The sequence below is a fragment of the Oncorhynchus mykiss genome, chromosome 30 (assembly GCF_013265735.2).
Source record: "Oncorhynchus mykiss isolate Arlee chromosome 30, USDA_OmykA_1.1, whole genome shotgun sequence".
NCBI lineage: Eukaryota > Metazoa > Chordata > Actinopteri > Salmoniformes > Salmonidae > Oncorhynchus > Oncorhynchus mykiss.
This window is the reverse complement of record NC_050570.1, coordinates 21,408,438-21,427,754: the sequence shown is the minus strand read 5'-3', so window position 1 is coordinate 21,427,754 and position 19,317 is coordinate 21,408,438. Positions and strand designations below refer to the sequence as shown.

Here is a 19,317-nt window from a genome sequence, read left to right as displayed (position 1 = left end):
ACAGGGAATATTTACTAGGATTAAATGTCAGGAATTGTGAAAAACTGTGTTTAAATGTGTTTGGCTAAGGTGTATGTAAACTTCTGACTTCAACTGTACAGTTTTCACAGTTTTTCTTACAGTTACATTGGCTATTATAGACACCTCAATAAAGAAGCATAGCAAAAGCATCCAGTTGATACTGACTGAATTGGCTGACACACCTGACTTTCTAAAAAGAACACAGTCAAACACACACACACACACGCACGCACGCACGCACGCACGCACACACACACACACACACACACACACACACACACACACACACACCCCACATGTACTTTCACATGTGAAATACAAATCTTACTAAGTTTGAAATCATATTCAAAGAAAATAGAGACAAACATATGTGAAGTGAGTTGAATGAGTGCCCACCCTGCCTTTCCAATCCTATATGAGTCCAGTAGTAGCCTACAGCCAGAGCCAGAGAGAGAGAGAGACATCACACCATGGAGCTAATGTGAGAACACCAGAAAGACCTGAGACACAGTAGCCTCTACCATCAGACAAGCCGTGACTTGACACACATTTCCCAGTTCCTTAGCTTTCTTACCCCTTCTTCAAACACTAGTGGTAGAATTTCACAACTAGCTCATAAAGGCCTGTGGCCAACGGGAAGATAAGTCTGGCGTTTGCCTGTCTGTGAAAAGCAAAGAGAGCCCTTGACTTATGGAGGCCTATGACATTCATTCTCACCATTTGGAATGGCAGGAACTCCATGGGAAAGATCCCAATGTGCTGTACTGATACTTTAAATGCCATAAAGAAAGGAAGGGGGGAAACTTGTGGCAAGTGCATGCAACATCTGCCTTCCTGTGTGTGTCTGTCTGCCTGTCTGTGTGCGTGTGTGTGTGTGTACGTGCTACTGCCAGAGAGCACTTATAGCTGTCAGCACTTTACCTCCCACTGTTAACATCTGCTATGCTTAACGTTGCCATGTAACGCGGTGGTACATCAGATGCAGGCTAATAGAATCAAATGATCCCACGCTGCCAACCCTTATCACGTTACACGCACACATTTCATTATGACGCAACAAGCAGATTTGTTAGATGAATATCAATCAAGAGTAAGCTTGAGGCTGGCGGAAAACATAAACATACTGCTCCTGTATAGCTTGGATCTGTTCTTGTAAGTAATCTACTTAAATCCTTGTTTTTATTACATCACATTAATAATCAATTAGTAACTAATAGCATGTAACAAGAGTTAGCTACACTTTATGGTCAATTCCTGTGTATATCATTTCGGACATTCAATTCTTATTGCTGAAATTGTTCACTATTAAATGTTTGAGTCTTTTTGATAATAACTTTTCACTTCAACATGTGCACATTACAGATTATAGCTACCACTTCAGATTTTCAGGTGCTGATTTTAAACAATGTCAAAGTATCTGTCTCACTTTTAGCAGTAATGAACTGACTAGTAGACCAAGACACAAGATCCATCTTTGTTATAATGTAAATGAAAAAAGAGGCCTGTTTCTAAGTGAGTGTGTCTGGGAGTGTGAATGGCCCGGACAGAGGAACAATGACAGCTGTCTGTCTGTCTCTGTCAGGACCTGACATACATCCAACATGCAGGGTCGCTGGACTACCCACAATTACCCCCATTGACGTTTGTGCAAAATCAATAAAAATGATCTTGGAGTCCATACGCCATTTGGCAGCTCCATCTTGTGGCGTCTTCTTTAGAATATAGAGGCCATACTGTACAAAGGAGTAGCCAGGCGCATGTAATTTGTCAGGCTAATCTCCAGCACTCTTACATTGATTTTTCCCCCTCTTCTGACTCCTTAGCCTCTAGTCATTATGAACACAAAAACTAACTTAATCATACAGTGTGTTAATGCACGGGTCACAATAACCTCCATTTTTTTTGCCCTCTGGTAATTTCAGGATTTCTTTGGATTTTCTACTGAAATCCTTTTTCAGGTCATTGTCCTTTTACTTTGGAAAATGGAAAATGTAGAGTTGGGCAAATGTTGGACTAACCCTTTTCTGAACAGAATATAAATGTATGTACAATCTCTTCTTCTCGCTCCTCAACTCGATTATGTTTGATAAACTGTGTGTTTGATGTGATCATACTCAAGTATTCTCTTCAAATGTATTTTTTTCTATGCCATTAGAGGAAATATTGTTATTCTGTTATTTTAATTACTTCATCATTTGTATAATAATCATAGTTGTCGAACCCTATGGAATTCTACTAAAATGATTTATATGGCCTTAGTATAGCCAACCTGAGAACGACTGGCATCGAAACACTGTTTCAGCGCTAATACACAAAGCTAATTTCTCCATCTAACAAAGGTACTGTACCCAGTCCTGAATAAGGTATGCCATTCTAAGAAGCTTGCTGGCTACCTCATGCCTAGATGATTAACTATAATATCCATGATGGATTTAACCCTTCTCCTAGCATTAATCCGATTGAGAGAATACTCTAGATGGTGGTGATGATAATGTTGTTGGTTTTGTCTTTGGATTACAATCCACTCCAGATCAGAGTCACATGTTAAGTAGGTTCTCTCTATACAGTAGCTGGTATGACACATAACATACTGTTATACGTATGCCATTCATAACAATGGTTCTCACAGAGCATGACAACATTGCACAGCACTAAGCCTATTACTTTATGCACCTTCCCAGTTGTCTCCTCGAAATGCCACATACCTATAGGGGTTGCTGTCACTATCAGGAACCTTATAAATAATCCAAGCATATCCTGCGCTATCACAAGCAGCACACTTTGAATCTGTATTTTTGTGTTGTTTGCCAAAAGTATCGTTTTACACCAAAGCTCTTGAAAAAAAAAAAAACTCTTGTGGCATGTGTGTAACCCACTCTCTTAAAGGCTTTAATCCTCATGTGCTTATCTGCTCCAGTCAAATGTATTTCTTATCGAAGAGAGTGAGGGGAGCCTTCTGACAATACTGCTGTTATCAAATTTCTTCAGCCGAGTCCCTGTGTCATTCAGCAGTCAGATGGTCTCCAGTTTGATTGATGGATGGGCTTCCCAACAAATAAAATGGGGATCAACAGCTTTGCGCCGCTCTCCCCATCGGAGACCGGAGTGAAACATTCCTCCTTAACAAAGGCGGGATTACGGATGCATTAGCTCTCCATCGACCACGGCCTCCTGCTCCTGTCAATACTTTGCACATAATAACCTGAAGCAATGATAAGGAAACAAAAGGCAAGCGAGATAGGAGCCGGATGGGAAAATAAATCAATGAGAGTGAGGGAAAGTTTTTTCAAAGACACACTGTCAGGCCTGGGGAATAATTTTTCGGACGTTACAGTGGGATAATGCCCCCTGACATGAGGACAATGAGCCCTCCAGGCCCATCAGGGGACTGCCGGTTTGTCGCCGGCTGGCCTCGATAGCACCAGGAAGATAAGAGGGACAGGGAACGGTCAGGGAGATTCCTCTCAGCCCCACTCACAGGGACACAACACACAGGACTGTGCTGGACCCTCAGCCCTGTGGCATCCTCAATGCTCCTTCTGTTAGTCTCTATCAATATGCAACATGTCTTTTAATTCATCACTGGTGCACTAAGAGAGCAGAGTACACATAGCTCCGCAGAGGCTCCTCCTGAGTGTCTATCTGAACACATCAAGGTTACATTCACATTTCCTATAGCCACTCCTGATCAGGTTCACGTCTCCTCTGATAGGCTCAAGGTCATTAATATGATTTACGACTCTATACGGCACATTTCTGGAATAGTATAAAGCTTTTCCATTTACCAACCCTGAGCAGCTACTGTAAGTGTATAAGGACCATCTCCATAAAACTGTATTCAGTGACAAAGAAACATGATGGAGGATTTATTGGTTCACATATTTGGGTTATAGTACTAATGACTGGACGAGAAGAAGTCAGGGTAATTGTTTCCCCCTCACTAATGAATTTCCTTCCTGTTTCACTAACCCATCATATGTCTGGGGTTTGGAGGTGCAAGTAATAAAGTAAGAAAGAAAGAAAGAAAGAGAACTCAGGCTGTGGAAAATTTATGAGAAATTAGGAAAGATGGCTATGCATGTTCTGTCTGCAGAGGGCTGTCACACAAAGACACAATAAACCCTCAGAACAAACAGGCACTTAAAAACATAGCCCAGAAACAGTGAGCAAATTCAATTATAGAAGTAATTAGAAGATATAGGGCAAGGCTGCCTTTTGGGACTGTGCCAGAAAACACAAATTAATAGGAGTGAATAGGAGGAAGCTGTGCTAGTAATTAAGAGGCAATCACCTATGTCAATGAATACCTTAAAGAAAACACAGGATGGAAACTATGAATTCAGTGATCAAAAATATTTTAAAGATGACTGATACAGCAAATTCATTTTAAAAGACTAATTTCTGGAAAGATAGCAAGACAATTGCACATAATGTGCTCCTTCTGGCATTTATATTGCTAATTAAATTTTGATAATTTGCAGAGGAATTTTTGAATGATCTGTTAAACAGCAAAGGCAGCATTTGGCAAATGTTGTCTGTACTGTTTAGCAGTACTTACAATACCAGCACTGGCAGAGATCATATACAAGCCCGTCTTCAAACTGAAACCATTCAAAGCAAACTGAGAAAAAAACGTACATTTTCACTTCAACTTCTCTTATCATTCATGGGTGCCTCCTCCTAATGAGACAATAGCAGCAATTAAATGACCATATAAGAATAAAACAAAACAAAAATGACTTTGCTGATTTACCTCGCATGGGGGAAGCTATAATTTCTACCTGATACATTTTGTATAAGCACACACTGCTTTTGTAAACTCATTGACAAAATCCCCAAGATTAAAAAAAACGTGAGTTCCTTAAAGAGGTAACAGATAGAAGAAATGTAATAATTGCAGATTAAAAGAGTGTTGGAGTTGCTAAGCAACAAGCCACATTACACTGTGTACCCTATGCAGAGTATATTGTCAACATAATGGTATTCCTCTCGTCCAATGGTTCTCAATTATTGATCATCCAGTTCTAAATAATGATATGTGAGACTGTGTACACTGCTGGAACACCACTGGCAAGACTTGGTTCACACAGAGAGTTGGATAATTGCTATAGACTGAGAAGCTCAACTTTGAGCTATATTCATTCGTAAGCTCATGATACTGGAGCACATAAACAGAGCGATAACACCTAGCAATGAAGCACCAAAGTGCTCCTCATACCCTGAGTAGAAATCATTTAAGATCAAGCTGTAGTCTTATAATTTTCATCATATCTATATTTTGAAGGAAGTTAAATGGGGATCAAGCAAGAGGCTCCAATGAGATGAATTTTAAGTTCAAGATCTTTAAAGTGGATCAGCCTTTCTTTTGTAAAATAGGACATTTCCATACACAAAATGTACATATTCATACACGTTAGCATTTAGAGCCACTTTATGACTGATGAGAGAGAAATTCCACTTAATATTATCAACAGTGACGATCTTGGGTTATAAAAGCCCAATAGCCTGAAGGGGATGGATAACGCCAGCATGCTTTCAAATTGAAATGGGGAACTAGTCCTTTATTTACAGCAAAAGTACAGCCGAGTGTGAAAAGTGGATGGACATAGACTGGAGTTCAGAGTTCATCATCATCGCCTAGAGCTGCCTGCTGAAAGACCAATTATCACTTAAATGGAGTTTAAGCCAAAGATGGACTATCATGATCAACATTCTATATTCCTATCGCTCTGAACCAAAGACCCAAAACAAACTTAACTGGAAATGTGATTAGTGTTTAAACTATCCAAATCATTAATGATCAAACAAGGCACTTCGTTTTAGCACGGTCATGTGAGGCAGAGATTATACATGTGATCTGGGGGCTTAAACAATTTAGTCAATTATGAACGTTATCTAAAATGCTTTAATTTCCTATTCAGCCCTTCCATAGGAGTGTCATTTTGTCAATGACGCGTGATTAAACCCAGATTGCAACAACATGCAATCGGTCACATCTGGTGGCAGGGAGACCTGAGATCTTAACGAAGGAACAAGGGAGAATTCAAACTTTCCCTCTTCAGCCTTGGCATCCGATTAACACCAGGCTTTGGTGGGATGCCAGCGATGGAGCCATCTGTGTCCCTTAACCCTCAAGATGGCAGATGTAGAAGCAGATTGATTTTTGATTCAGCTGCATACACAATGAACATCAAGTGTGAGCTGTGACTTGCTACCGTTTCCTGTCATTTTCTGCCAACTTAAATGAATCTATCGATGCGCAATAAATCACATCTGTACCCAAATTAAATCACTTTCACTCTATACAGGAGGGAGAATTTACCTACAATAGAGACTAGGGTAATTACTTATCCGGATAGCTAATGTTACAAAAACGTTTTCTGTATAATTTTATCCAAACTAGCCATCAAGCGATATTACTTCGTATTGATCTCATGCTATGGTTTTATGTGATATCAGGTGGAACCACATCAGAGGTAAAGGTGTATGGATGTAGTTCCTCTCCAGGTCCTCTAGCTTGGCCAGCAGGTCCCTGGCCTGTCCTGCAAGATGACATCATAGCTAAAGGACTGTTTAAGCGGAGATGCATGCTGTTGGGCCTCCGTGATGCACCACAGATCTCCACCAGGGCACTCCCCATCCCAATCCTTTCTACTGATTACTGGTCTTCTCCACGGTCAGGTGGCCAGTCTCAGAGTAAATTGCAGTCTCCCCTTTGCCTTTTCTTTTGTAATACTGAGCTCCATATCTTAGCCCCTGCCTGCGCCTCACCGACTTCCATTCTATATCCAAATGACCGTGTTTTTGTGGTGGTAATGGCTCTCATTTTCTCAGCGCCCCGCGGTGGCTTCACTTTTCATCAGTCTGTGAGTGGTGGAGATTCCTCTGGCCCAAGAGAGAGGGCTGGTGGTGGGATAGTGTGTTCTGTGGGCTAATAAGGCTCTTCTCAACTCTGTAACCCATCTTCTCCACCTCACATATCAGCATACAGCCAATGACACCTAACACCCCCAAGGTTTCTATCAGAGATAGTGACAGACACAGCAGAGGTCTTCGTCACCTTTCCAATCCAAAACAGACCCAGCTGCAGTTCCACTAACATGGTTCAGTGACTGGCTTACTATCATCCAAATTAGCAGTTATGACGTAGTATAACAGAATGACATAATAACATATTTCATTGCATGGGGTGAACTGCAAAAATGCTGAATATCTTATTCCCTAATGTCTCTCCCACCATGGGAAAGATCTGACCCATCTGAAATGTACCCAAATTCCATCAGAAGTTGAACATTAAAAACCCATACATCTTTATTTTGAGACAGTCCAGCCCTTTGTGATGTGAGCAGCACAGTCACCCTTTTCCCATGTGGGAGAGGAGAAGTGTCCTGCCTGCTGTTGACCTCCAGTCTCTGGGAACACCCTGCAAGCTGGGTCTGCCTGCCTGTCATCCATCCCCTGGGGACAAGCCAGCACTTCCAGGCTGCCTCTGGACACTCCAGGAATCTCTGTCATCCAACATACAGCCTAGCACACCCACAGACATGCACAGACACACAAAGACAGACATAGACTCTCTCTCACACACAAACACACACATTCATGTGCGCGGGCAAAGCACACAAACACACACCTCACTGTGTGTTTGACTTTCTGCATATTGAAAGATTCACACTGACAATAAAATCCCACATTTCAATCGTAAGTGTTATCTCAGTAGAGTTAGCGGCAGACCAAATCTGCTATTCAAAAACTATTATTGTTCATCTAACTGGCCATTTGATTTCCCTCTAATCCTATTTCCCTTATATCCCTTCTTTGAACAGGGAACATTTTCAAGTACTGACCAACATGCAAGCAGAATTCCTATGACACCCACTGAGCTGCTGGGCCTGGCTGGGCCTGGCTGGCTGGGCCTGCAGGTCTGCCACATACAGATCATGCCTAAACACTCTATTCTCCTCTACCGGGAAAAACAATCCCCTCTCATTTCAGCACTGACATCCCCAGCATGAACTGGAAACTGGAAAGCGGTCCAAACTGAGGAAAAGTTAGATAGGGCTTATCTGATTTGAATTAACTATGACTAGATTTACTACAGTCACCTGTATTTGTTTTCAAACTAAACATTGAAAAAAACAAAAAAAACTTTTTTTAAATTTCAATTGCACAAATTATTTTGATTGTTTACGCAGCTAGCTACTTTCCATCCTGAAAATCCGGAACGCGATTCGCTGTTCTGAAACAGGCGTAGATCAGACATCACACGAGCATGGCGCTTCATGTGGAGAGGCTACTGTGGTTCTCTTTGTGGACTGAGGCGGGAAAGAGGCTTAGTTTCTCCTATGCTAATGTAGAGTAAATTCCTTGTTGAGATGTGGCGCCTGCGGAAGCTGCCGATGGCCGGTGTGAGCTAGGGTCAGGGCCGCTGCAGGAGATTAGGTTCTCTCTCCGCCTGTCCAGAGAGGGAGAGGAGCGCGGCGCAATGAGGGGGATTTGCGCTCTCAACCCTGAGGATAGATGTTCACATCACAAAAAGCCCCACCGCAAATTGCACGTATTGAATAGCTAACTTGGCAGTCTCAGTTCAGAGGGGCTTGAGAGGAGAGAAGAGTGTGAGGAGGATGAACACAAAGCTGCAGAAAACAAAAGGAAGCAGCTCCTGCGAGGTTAGGCCTGGATGAGGAGAGCTGCGCCCGGCACGGCAAGAGAAGGAAGGGAAGGAGAGGGTGGGCTGGGGGGCTTCCTGGATGAATGGCATGCCGGCAGCACACAGAGCATTAGTGAGCCTGCTCAGCCTGCACTCATTGTTTTCTGACTGGCTGCTACCTTCATTAGCACTGGAGTAGCTAGTCAGCTGTAGAGCAGAGCACAACTAACGAGGACAAGCAGTCAGTCATTAGTGTGTCACTCTCACTACATCATCATCAAGTAACTCACACCACTCAACTTTTTGGTTTGATATTAAAGGTATCATTAAAGGTATTAAGGTAAACAAATACCTGAGATTATTTTCAAAACCCAATGGTGATTAAAACTATAAATTGTCTAATTTCTATACCAGCTGGGGAAGAGTTGCTTGCTACTTCGGCATAAATGACCACAAATAATGCCTAAAATGAAGTATTTTTCATTTCACATGACCTTAGAAGGCTAGGCATGTACACAAGTTGTTTTGAAATCTCATTGCAAATAAACTCAATTCTGTGATCAAAGTGAATTTGTAACATGTTAAAGCTGATCAAAAGCACTACTGAGATTTTGAATCAGAAAACAGCAGAATAGAAAGAGTCCTAAGCTCCAAAACCTAAGAAAATAATACTCTTAAATTACCACAACAAGCCTCCTGAGTGGCACAGTGGTCTAAGGCACTGCATTGCAGCAGCTAGCTGTGCCACTAGAGGTTCTGGGTTCGAGTCCATGCTCTGTCGCAGCCAGCCAGGACCGCACGGCCCACAATTGGCCCAGCATCGTCCGGGTTAGTGGAGGGTTTGCCTGGCAGGGATGTCCCTGTCCCATTGCACACTAACGTCTCCAATGGCAGGCCAGGTGCAGTGCACGCTGACACGGTCACCAGGTGTATGGTGTTTCCTCTGACACTTTGGTGTGGCTGGCTTAAGTGGGCAGTGTGGCTTGGTTGGGTTATGTTTCGGAGGATGCACGCCTCTCCCGAGTCCGTACGGGAATTGCAGCGATGAGACAAGACTGTAACTACCAATTGGATACCATGAAAAATCTATAAAAAAGTTTTTACAAAACAATTACTCCAACAAAAGCAAAATAGTAAATACAGAATACATAATAATATTATTTGAAGCCAAGTATATTTGTATAACATGCCACAGAGTTAATCTACAGTGTATTATGCTTATCAATTCAGTTTAAAAATGGTTTAAAAATATACATTATATTGTGTTTCTTCTTTGATTGGAAATCCTTTAAAGGATAGTTCGGGATTTTGGCAAAAATAAAAAATAAATCTGTGTCAACTATGAAGGAAGTTAAAGGTAGTTTCGCAAGCCACTGCTGACTAGCACTAACATAATGACAAAGTCTAAAGGAAAAGCTAGCATTCTAGCTGTTCCCATAGACTTCCAGTCATTATGCTAACATTAGTTAGCATTTGCGCTACTGCCAGTTAGCAACTTCCTTCCAACTGCACACAGAGACTTAAAAATGGTAGATGCTTTTTAGAGTTGAAAAGTTTGAGTGAATGGAGCTGTTGCCAGCAGCTATATCTTCTCATAACTACTCATCTCCCTCCACTTCACTCACTACACCCACCAGCCCCCAACACCAACTTAATGTCCATGCTAAAACACCAGGCATGGAAACAGATGTGCTTTTTGGACCAAAACATACTTGGAACATAAAGGAGAGCCCATCCACTGTCCGCCAGGCTTTCCATCACTGGACCACATTAACATCTATTTCTTTTTAACAATGTCACTTTCTTGCACTCCCGACAACTTGGCCTTTTGTTAGGGCGTACTCTTACTGAGTGCACGTAATGGCTGAAATGGATGATGAAGAGACCGAGGGAGTAAAATATACACACATACACAAAGGAGTCCTAAGAAAGGAGCCCTGTAATGTGGTACTCTGCTGCTCAGACCTGTAGGGGTAGGAGGCAGCATCTTTACGGTGTATCCAAGCAGCACTAAAATCCACTGTCCGTGCCCAATCAGGACCATTTTTTTCTAGCCGCAAGGGCTCCTGCATCCCTGCCTTTACATTACACAGAAAACCCTTTGTACTAATTGATGGATTGTACCAGATTTTCTAGTTCAGTTCCACCCTATAATTGTCTGACAACGATGGGCAAGGATGGGGAAAACTTCAGGCCCCAGTGCTGTGCGGGGTAGTGGATAGAAAATTACTCAAGTAAGTGTGTGTCGGTGTGTGCGTGTGGTGTGTGTTTGTGTTGAGAGGGGGGTGGGGGTTAAGCCAACCAAAACGGTCTCAGTCCCCCCTTCAACTCCTTGTTTCTGTGGAAGCCAACCTCAAGCAGCCCGAAGCCACTGAAGCGCACTCTCCAGTGAGCACGGCCGAGAGGAGAGCCAAGCCTCCCTTCTATCCTTCTATCCCACCACCCTACATCAAACACACATCCTCCTTGCATCTCTCCTCCACCCACCCACACATCACCACTTAGAAAGACCTGCTTACAAAGTAATACTCCCAATCCTCTCACAGAATTAACTTGGCTGGGATTAGAAAAACACTAATAACTGACAATATGTACATCAGTTACACAAAAACAATACACAAAACCAGTAATAACTGCATGATATAATACAAAAAAAATTGAATATTAATTTGAGAAATAATACAACAGGCATTCTGAGGTACCTCAATTCTAAGTCTCTATTTTACTTCAACAAATGATTTTAAGCTGCTCGTTAAATTAGACATTCCCTCATGTCATCTAAGTGAGAAGTGGCCCACCCCCATTCAGACAGGCTGGCTATGGCCTGTCACTCTGCACACTAGCGGCTGAAGAAAGGAGAAATAAATAAACTTTCGACTGAAATGAATGTGCACATTTGAGCGAGAGACATAACTCTTTTACATTTGGGCTGATGCAGGTGCCAAATGGAAAAAGGTACCATCATAGACCAGCCCTGTCGCCCTCACCCCCTCCAGGTGTTATTCTAGTCTACAAACAGCAGTGAAGTAAGAGAGAGATCACATAACAAAGACACCTTGCCTGCCACGAGCTGCTCTTGCCCCACTCTGCCCAGACCTGCACCACCTCAGGAGGTATGGTTATTGTTAATCTGCATTCCAAATCAAAACAGCCAGCATGCTCGTCTTTAGTCGTTCCACACACTCAATGACTACATTTGCACCTGAGAACAAATTTCCTCACAAGGCCAAAGAACCAGAAAGAAAGAGGGAGGGAAAGGCAGAGACAGGGGGAAGGAGAGAAGGAAACACAGCATACTGTAGCTTGACAAGAGGAGAAACAGCCGTGTAGTTGCAGTCAGCAGACAGCTTACCTTTCCCACTCACTGCTCTAAGGGCCTAGACCTGCACATCCATGGTTCTCTCCCCATGAGCCCATATCGAGTGAAGCAGGGCCGCCTCATGACTCCCACAGCCCGGCAGCCCAGCGCTTTAGCAACTAGAAGAGCACAAGACTAAAATGTCTTCCCCTCTGCCTCAGCCTGCCTTAGTGCAAGGGGAGCTAGGAATGCACTGGCTATAGACTTTTGTCCAAGCTGTAGGTCTTTTTTAGTGAGGCAAGATTAGTTCATACAAAACTCAACAATACAGCACTGAAACTCATTGTTGATATTCAACATTTTTCACATAGCGGAACAGAATAGACAATACGGTAGCTAGGAAACCATGGGCTGGATTACAAGCTGATGATATCTCATCCTTTCGCAGGCCTGTAATCCTTTTCATTGAGCGGTGGACGGAGCAGACGTAAACCAAAATCAATATTGGTGGAACTGGCCTGAGGGTGAGGGGGGTGTCAGGATGTTTTCACATTGCCGCACGCTTCACAATAATTTTGGGGGGATGGTTTCAGACCAGACAGGCTTTATATTACAGATATGCTCCACTTGGAGATAGCCCTGAAGAGACACTTCCACATAAGCCAGTCTCAGCTCTCTTTCAAAATGATGACTATCATTAAATACTGTACTGTTATAAAAATGTGTGCTTGTTACAGTTCAACATAACAAATCAGTGTGTAAAATTGTGCCCTTCATGAAAACATCTTTACAACACAAACAATGTGTTTTTATGTGAAATATATTTCAGAAAAATACAGAAACACTGCCATGCGTTTGAATTGTAATATCATTTGAGCAAATATAATAAACTAAATGTGCACATGCAATAAACCAAATAAGCCCTTAAATGTTTGCAAATTTAACATCAACATTACAATTGTAAAACAGGTATGAATTATTCCAAGTTAAAACCACTGCAGCAGGTGAAGAGTAAAAGGCTGATAAGAGATCTTACCATGGCTGCTGTACCTGTGTGACTGATCCACTCCCTGCTCTGCTCCAGCTGCCACGTTTTCCCAAGGCTCCTGAATACTCTAGGTAGCCAGAGAGAGGGGATTGTTCAACCCCTTCCTTTTCATCACCTCTGCAATTGACCAATTGACAACTGATTGATGGTTATCTTTTCACACCGAGAAAGGGAGAAATTACCATCTCTAAAGCTACGTACAGTAAAAAGCCCCAAGAGTAAATTACATGTTGCTAAAATTCCTCCTTGACTCAGTCCGCACGATGGCAGGCAAACAAAAAAGTTTCCTTTTTGTCACTTCTGGGGCACTCTAGATTTGGCCTTCCCTGCCAACTGCACAGAGAACATGACAGCTTCTTTAAATGGGGCAGCACAAAGGGCCTTGAATGAGGGATGGTACCAGGCCGGACGGCCATTCTCCAGAATGGCCCATTCTTTGCATTGAAAACAGAGGGCTTGTGAAAAAATAGATAAGCCATATCTGAATAAGAGCTGGGACACTGCGAGTGACCTTGGGGAGGGGGAGATTCTATGTAGCTAAGCTTTTCAGACAAGCACAAAGCATTCTCTGCATTCAAATAAACAGGCCAAATAGAAGCAGCACAGTTGCTTATCAAACCTCTGCTTGCTTGAGTCACTTTTTCATGCATGCAGTGGTCACTGTGTTACATCAAGATCAGTCAGTGAAATACATCATTAGCCCTCTTGAAAGCATTACATCTACAGTACATACTCACACAGAACTACTACAACTAACTATGACTACCCAATGCAATGACAGTGACATTTGAAACATGATGCTTAAGCAAATATTTTTGCCCCCCACAAAAATAATTTAGCTCAGTCTACATAGCACATCCCCCCCATCTCTGCACATCCTGTATGGACTTCGACTAAGAAAGGGGGGATGGAGGAGGAGTAGGAGGATGTCTGGCGGCCAGTGATGGAGGCAGCCCCAGCCCAGAACACTCAGCTGCCAACAGGGGCCAGGGCTGGCCTCTCCTCTTTGTATGGAAGCACAATCCTCAAACACCCCGTTTCCTTTTCACAGCCTCTCAATCAGAGCAGATGGGACCCAACCAAGAAGATATCAACTTTGAAGGAGGAGAGTCCTCTATTCAAGGATCCCAGTTAGAGAGAGAAGCTTCTCTGTCAAATAGCCCAGTGTTTAAGCATGTTGCTGAGACACCAAACTCAACGTTATCTCTGAAAATGTACCTACGAAACAGAAAGGAGCAAACTTCGTCCTAATTCTTTTAATTTGTTTGATTTGAATTCCTAGATACATGATGTGTCGGCCATGTTTTATTAATGAACCACTGTAGGGAACTCTTCAAATTTATATAAACAAATTGATAACAGGAGAAGGGATGCAAATGGCGTAGATATTGGCTCCATGCTGTTTCCCTCCACTTGGGTACCAATCTGTTGGGTTTAATTGTTCATTCATGGTATGAATACTTAAATACGTGGCTCAGCATCAGGTCAGGATAATAACTACATCCTTAGCAACTGAACCCAAATTGCTACTCATTTCATGTTACCATGGAAATATTCCACAATGTCTATGATTACACTTCTGTCTTACATATTGAGGCATACTGTAGTCCGCAATGAACACATCTCCACACACACTACCATTCTCTCTCCTTTCTCCTTCCCTCTCACACTCTCACCCCCTCTCATACATACAGTCTTGTTTCCTTTAGTAATGTCTTGATATAATTGGTGACATTTTATCCTAATAAAATCACCTAAAAAATTTAAATCAGGGATGTGTGCCAAAAACAAAGAAAGCTAGTGGAATCAAACCAAATCGAATGATACAATTTTCAATTCTAACAGTCTTAATTCCATTTTGGCCGTCTTTTCCAGCATGTTGTGACCCTCAGGTCAGAGCCACTGATTGAGAAGAGGACTGAACAAATCAGTGATGAACAGTTGGGACACATGGAATATCTCAGCCTTTACACTCTATCTATCACACATCAGGCCTTGCGTAAACACAACCTGTGCTCTCACCACGTCTCTCAGCATCGATTGCCTCCTGCCACAACATCCACAGTAACACAGAGCACATGGAAAGCCCATGATGGCAGGCATTCACTTGTAAAAAGTAGAGCAGATTTGTTTGTCGAGTACAAACCATACAGCGTTATCATTTTATTTTCTCTCTACATTGTTTTTAATAAAATTAGCTTTTGCAGAGAAAGTAAAAACAAAACAATAAATAAGATATACATTTGTTTTTATTAAAGAGGCCATTGCCATAAATATATTTGTGTATATGTACAGTGGGGGAAAAAAGTATTTAGTCAGCCACCAATTGTGCAAGTTCTCCCACTTAAAAAGATGAGAGAGGCCTGTAATTTTCATCATAAGTACACTTCAACTATGACAGACAAAATGAGAAGAAAAAAATCCAGAAAATCACATTGTAGGATTTTTAATGAATTTATTTGCAAATTATGGTGGAAAATAAGTATTTGGTCAATAACAAAAGTTTATCTCAATACTTTGTTATATACCCTTTGTTGGCAATGACAGAGGTCAAACGTTTTCTGTAAGTCTTCACAAGATTTTCACACACTGTTGCTGGTATTTTGGCGCATTCCTCCATGCAGATCTCCTCTAGAGCAGTGATGTTTTGGGGCTGTTGCTGGGCAACAAAGACTTTCAAATCCCTCCAAAGATTTTCTATGGGGTTGAGATCTGGAGACTGGCTAGGCCACTCCAGGACCTTGAAATGCTTCTTACGAAGCCACTCCTTCGTTGCCCGGACGGTGTGTTTGGGATCATTGCCATGCTGAAAGACCCAACCACATTTCATCTTCAATGCCCTTGCTGATGGAAGGAGGTTTTCACTCAAAATCTCACGATACATGGCCCCATTGATTATTTCTGATGGTAGGCTTTGTTACTTTGGTCCCAGCTCTCTGCAGGTCATTCACTAGGTCCCCCCGTGTGGTTCTGGGATTTTTGCTCACCATTCTTGTGATCATTTTGACCCCATGGGGTGAGATCTTGCGTGGAGCCCCAGATCAAGGGAGATTATCAGTGGTCTTGTATGTCTTCCATTTCCTAATAATTGCTCCCACAGTTGATGTCTTCAAACCAAGCTGCTTACCTATTGCAGATTCAGTCTTCCCAGCCTGGTGCAGATCTACAATTTGGTTTCTGGTGTCCTTTGACAGCTCTTTGGTCTTGGCCATAGTGGAGTTTGGAGTGTGACTGTTTGAGGTTGTGGACAGGTGTCTTTTATACTGATAACAAGTTCAAACAGGTGCCATTAATACAGGTAACGAGTGGAGGACAGATGAGTCTCTTAAAGAAGAAGTTACAGGTCTGTGAGAGCCAGAAATCTTGCTTGTTTGTAGGTGACCAAATACTTATTTTCCACCATAATTTGCAAATAAATTCATTAAAAATCATACAATGTGATTTTCTGGAGTTTTTTTCAAATTTTGTCTGTCATAGTTGAAGTGTACCTATGATGAAAATAACAGGCCTCTGTAATTCTTTTTAAGTGGGAGAACTTGCACAATTTGTGGCTGACTAAATACTTTTTTTGCCCCACTGTATGTGCTTTACCATTGTGGTGTGATTTGTGTGTGTGAAACATCCATGATGGAGCCTATAGGAAATGCTGAATGAAGAGCCTGCCTGTGCCAGTGCCAGCCCCTGAGGCCTCTGTCCCCTTGCCTCTCTGGCTCTCCCTCCATGGGGAAATGTGATTACATGTGTGTGAGGGTAGGTGCAGAGCAGAGAGCTGCTTGCACCCAGGAGGCACACTTTGCAAAGCCTCTTGTCCAAACAAGTCAGATCTGGGGGTAAGGCAAGACACCCCTAATTGTCTCTCTCAGTGTGATCCTGTCAATCAATGAGGATGACAGTAACAGCCCTGAAATAGCCATCATTACCTGCTCCCAGACCATTATCCATGAAGCGTGATCATCTGCTGAGTGTATCCACGCTTGCTAAATCCAGACACCTTTTAAGAATATAACTCTCATAATATTTCTAGACAAGAAACTGAATGCAAATAACAAAGAGGAAAAAAAGACTATGATATGATTTGGGTGGAACAGAACATCAGGTTCCTCAGTGGGCTATAGAGCAGTAGAGGCTCCTCAGAGGAGGAAGGGGAGTACCATCCTACTGAGTGAATTTCAAATATTTATTTACATTTTAAAAAGTTAGCCTTTTTAAATAAAACTATACTAAATATATTCACGTCACCAACTAACCGATTAAAACACACTGTTTTGCATTGAAGGTCTACAGTAGCCTCAACAGCCCTTCCTAGGGTAGCACCATGGTCTAGCCATAGGACAGCTATTTTCCATCCTCCTCTGGGTACATTGACTTCAATACAAAACCTAGGAGGCTCGTAGTTCTCACCCCTTCCATAGACTTACACAATAATTATGATGACATCCAGAGGACATCCTCCAACCTATCAGAGCTCTTGCAGCATGAACTGACATGCTACCCATCCAATCAAAGGATCAGAGAATGAATCTAGTGCTGAAAGCATAAGCTATAGCTAGCTAGCACTACATAAAGTATGTTGAGTAGTTGACTCAAAGAGAGAGAAAGACAATGGTTTTACAGTTTTGAACACATTCATTTCTTAAAAATATAAATAGACGCAGCAAAGAGCGAGAAAGAGAGATAGCTGTATTTCATTTTTTTCTTCTTCTTAGTTTACATTTCACTTCCTTAGCTAGCTAAAGCAGCCACATTAACCTACTCAACAACCTGACTCAAACAGAAAGGAATAATATTTACGTTAGCTAGCTGGCTAACGCTATCCAACATTGCAACTCTTCCAAGGTAAGCTTTCAGTTTTATTCATTTATTGCTAAACTGCTTGCTATACACTGTACTGCGTGATTGTATACATGGATTGGATTGTGGGTTTACTAACATGTTAGTTGTTATGTAGCTATGTTGTAGCTATGTTGACTATAACATTAACTAATATGATGACAACAACGTAGGCTGTGTAGCAGGGGTTGGAACTGCTTCAAGGAAAAGAATCAGACCCGGAACATAAGTTATCTATAATGTTCTGGAACAGAACTGTTATATTAAAAGCATGGGAACCGGTTAAAATCAAATCAAATCAAACTTTATTTGTCACATGCGCCAAATACAACAAGTATAGACTTTACTGTGAAATGCTTACTTACAAGCCCTTAACCAACAGTGCAGTTCAAGAAGAAGAAAATATTTACCAAGTAGACTTGTCACACACTGATCTGTTTACCCTGTTCTTGTTATTGTGTGGGGGAGGGTCAATGTAAATTGTCTGGTGCTGAATTTATGAATTGTTCAGCAGCCTAATGGTTTGGGGGTAGAAGCTGTTGAGGAGCCTTTTGGTCCTAGACTTGGCGGTACTGATTGCCATGCGGTAGTAGAGAAAACAGACTGTTGCTTGTGTGTCTGGCGTCTCTGACAATTTTATGGGCTTTCCTCTGACACCGCCTATTATACAGGTCCTGGATGGCAGGAAGCTTGGCCCCAGTGATGTACTGGGCCGTTAGCACTACCCTCTGTAGCGCCTTATGGTCAGATGCCAAGCAGTTGCCATACCAGGCGGTGATGCAACCGGTCAGGATGACTCGATGGTGTAGCTGTAGAACCTTTTGAGGATCTGGGGACCCATGTCAAATCTTTACAGTCTTCTGGGGGGAAAAGGTTTTGTCATGCCCTCTTCACGACTGTCTTGGTATGTTTGGACCATGATAGTTTGTTGGTGATGTGGACACCAAGGAACTTGAAACTCTTGGCCCACTCCACTACAGCCCCGTCAATGTTAATAGGAGCCTGTTCGGCCAGCCTTTTCCTGTAGTCCACAATCAGCTCCTTAGTCTCACTCACATTGAGGGAGAGGTTGTTGTCCTGGCACCACACTGCCAGTTCTCTGAAGTCCTCCCTATAGGCCGTCTTATCGTTGTCGGTTATCAGGCCTACCACTGTTGTGTTGTCAGCAAACTTAATGATGGTGTTGGAGTCGTGTTTGGCCACGCAGTCGTGGGTGAACAGGGAATACATGAGGGGTATAAGTACACACCCCTGAGGGGCCCCAGTGTTAAAGATCAGCGTGGCAGATGTGTTGTTGCCTACTCTTACCACCTGGGGGCAGCCTGTCAGGAAGTCCAGGATCCAGTTGCAGAGGGAAGTGTTTAGTCCCTTAGCTTACTGATGAGCTTCCTGGGCACTATGGTGTTGAATGCTGAGCTGTAGTCAATGAACAGCATTCTCACATAGCTGTTCCTTTTGTCCAGGTGATAA

At 42.4% G+C, this 19,317-nt stretch overlaps 1 long non-coding RNA gene across 3 annotated transcripts in view; it reads right to left on the bottom strand.

The window, feature by feature from the left end:
* Positions 1-19,317, bottom strand: part of LOC110521547 — an 82,878-nt gene that overhangs the window by 45,169 nt on the left and 18,392 nt on the right. The window contains exon 1 of one of the 3 annotated variants that reach the window (XR_002473161.2): positions 13,006-13,112. The exons of 1 other annotated variant lie outside the window; for it this stretch is intronic. This is a non-coding gene — a long non-coding RNA (uncharacterized LOC110521547). Of the gene's footprint in view, positions 1-12,023; positions 12,225-13,005; positions 13,113-19,317 lie in introns of those variants that run through there. One more of the 3 variants, XR_002473160.2, reaches the window with a different exon arrangement.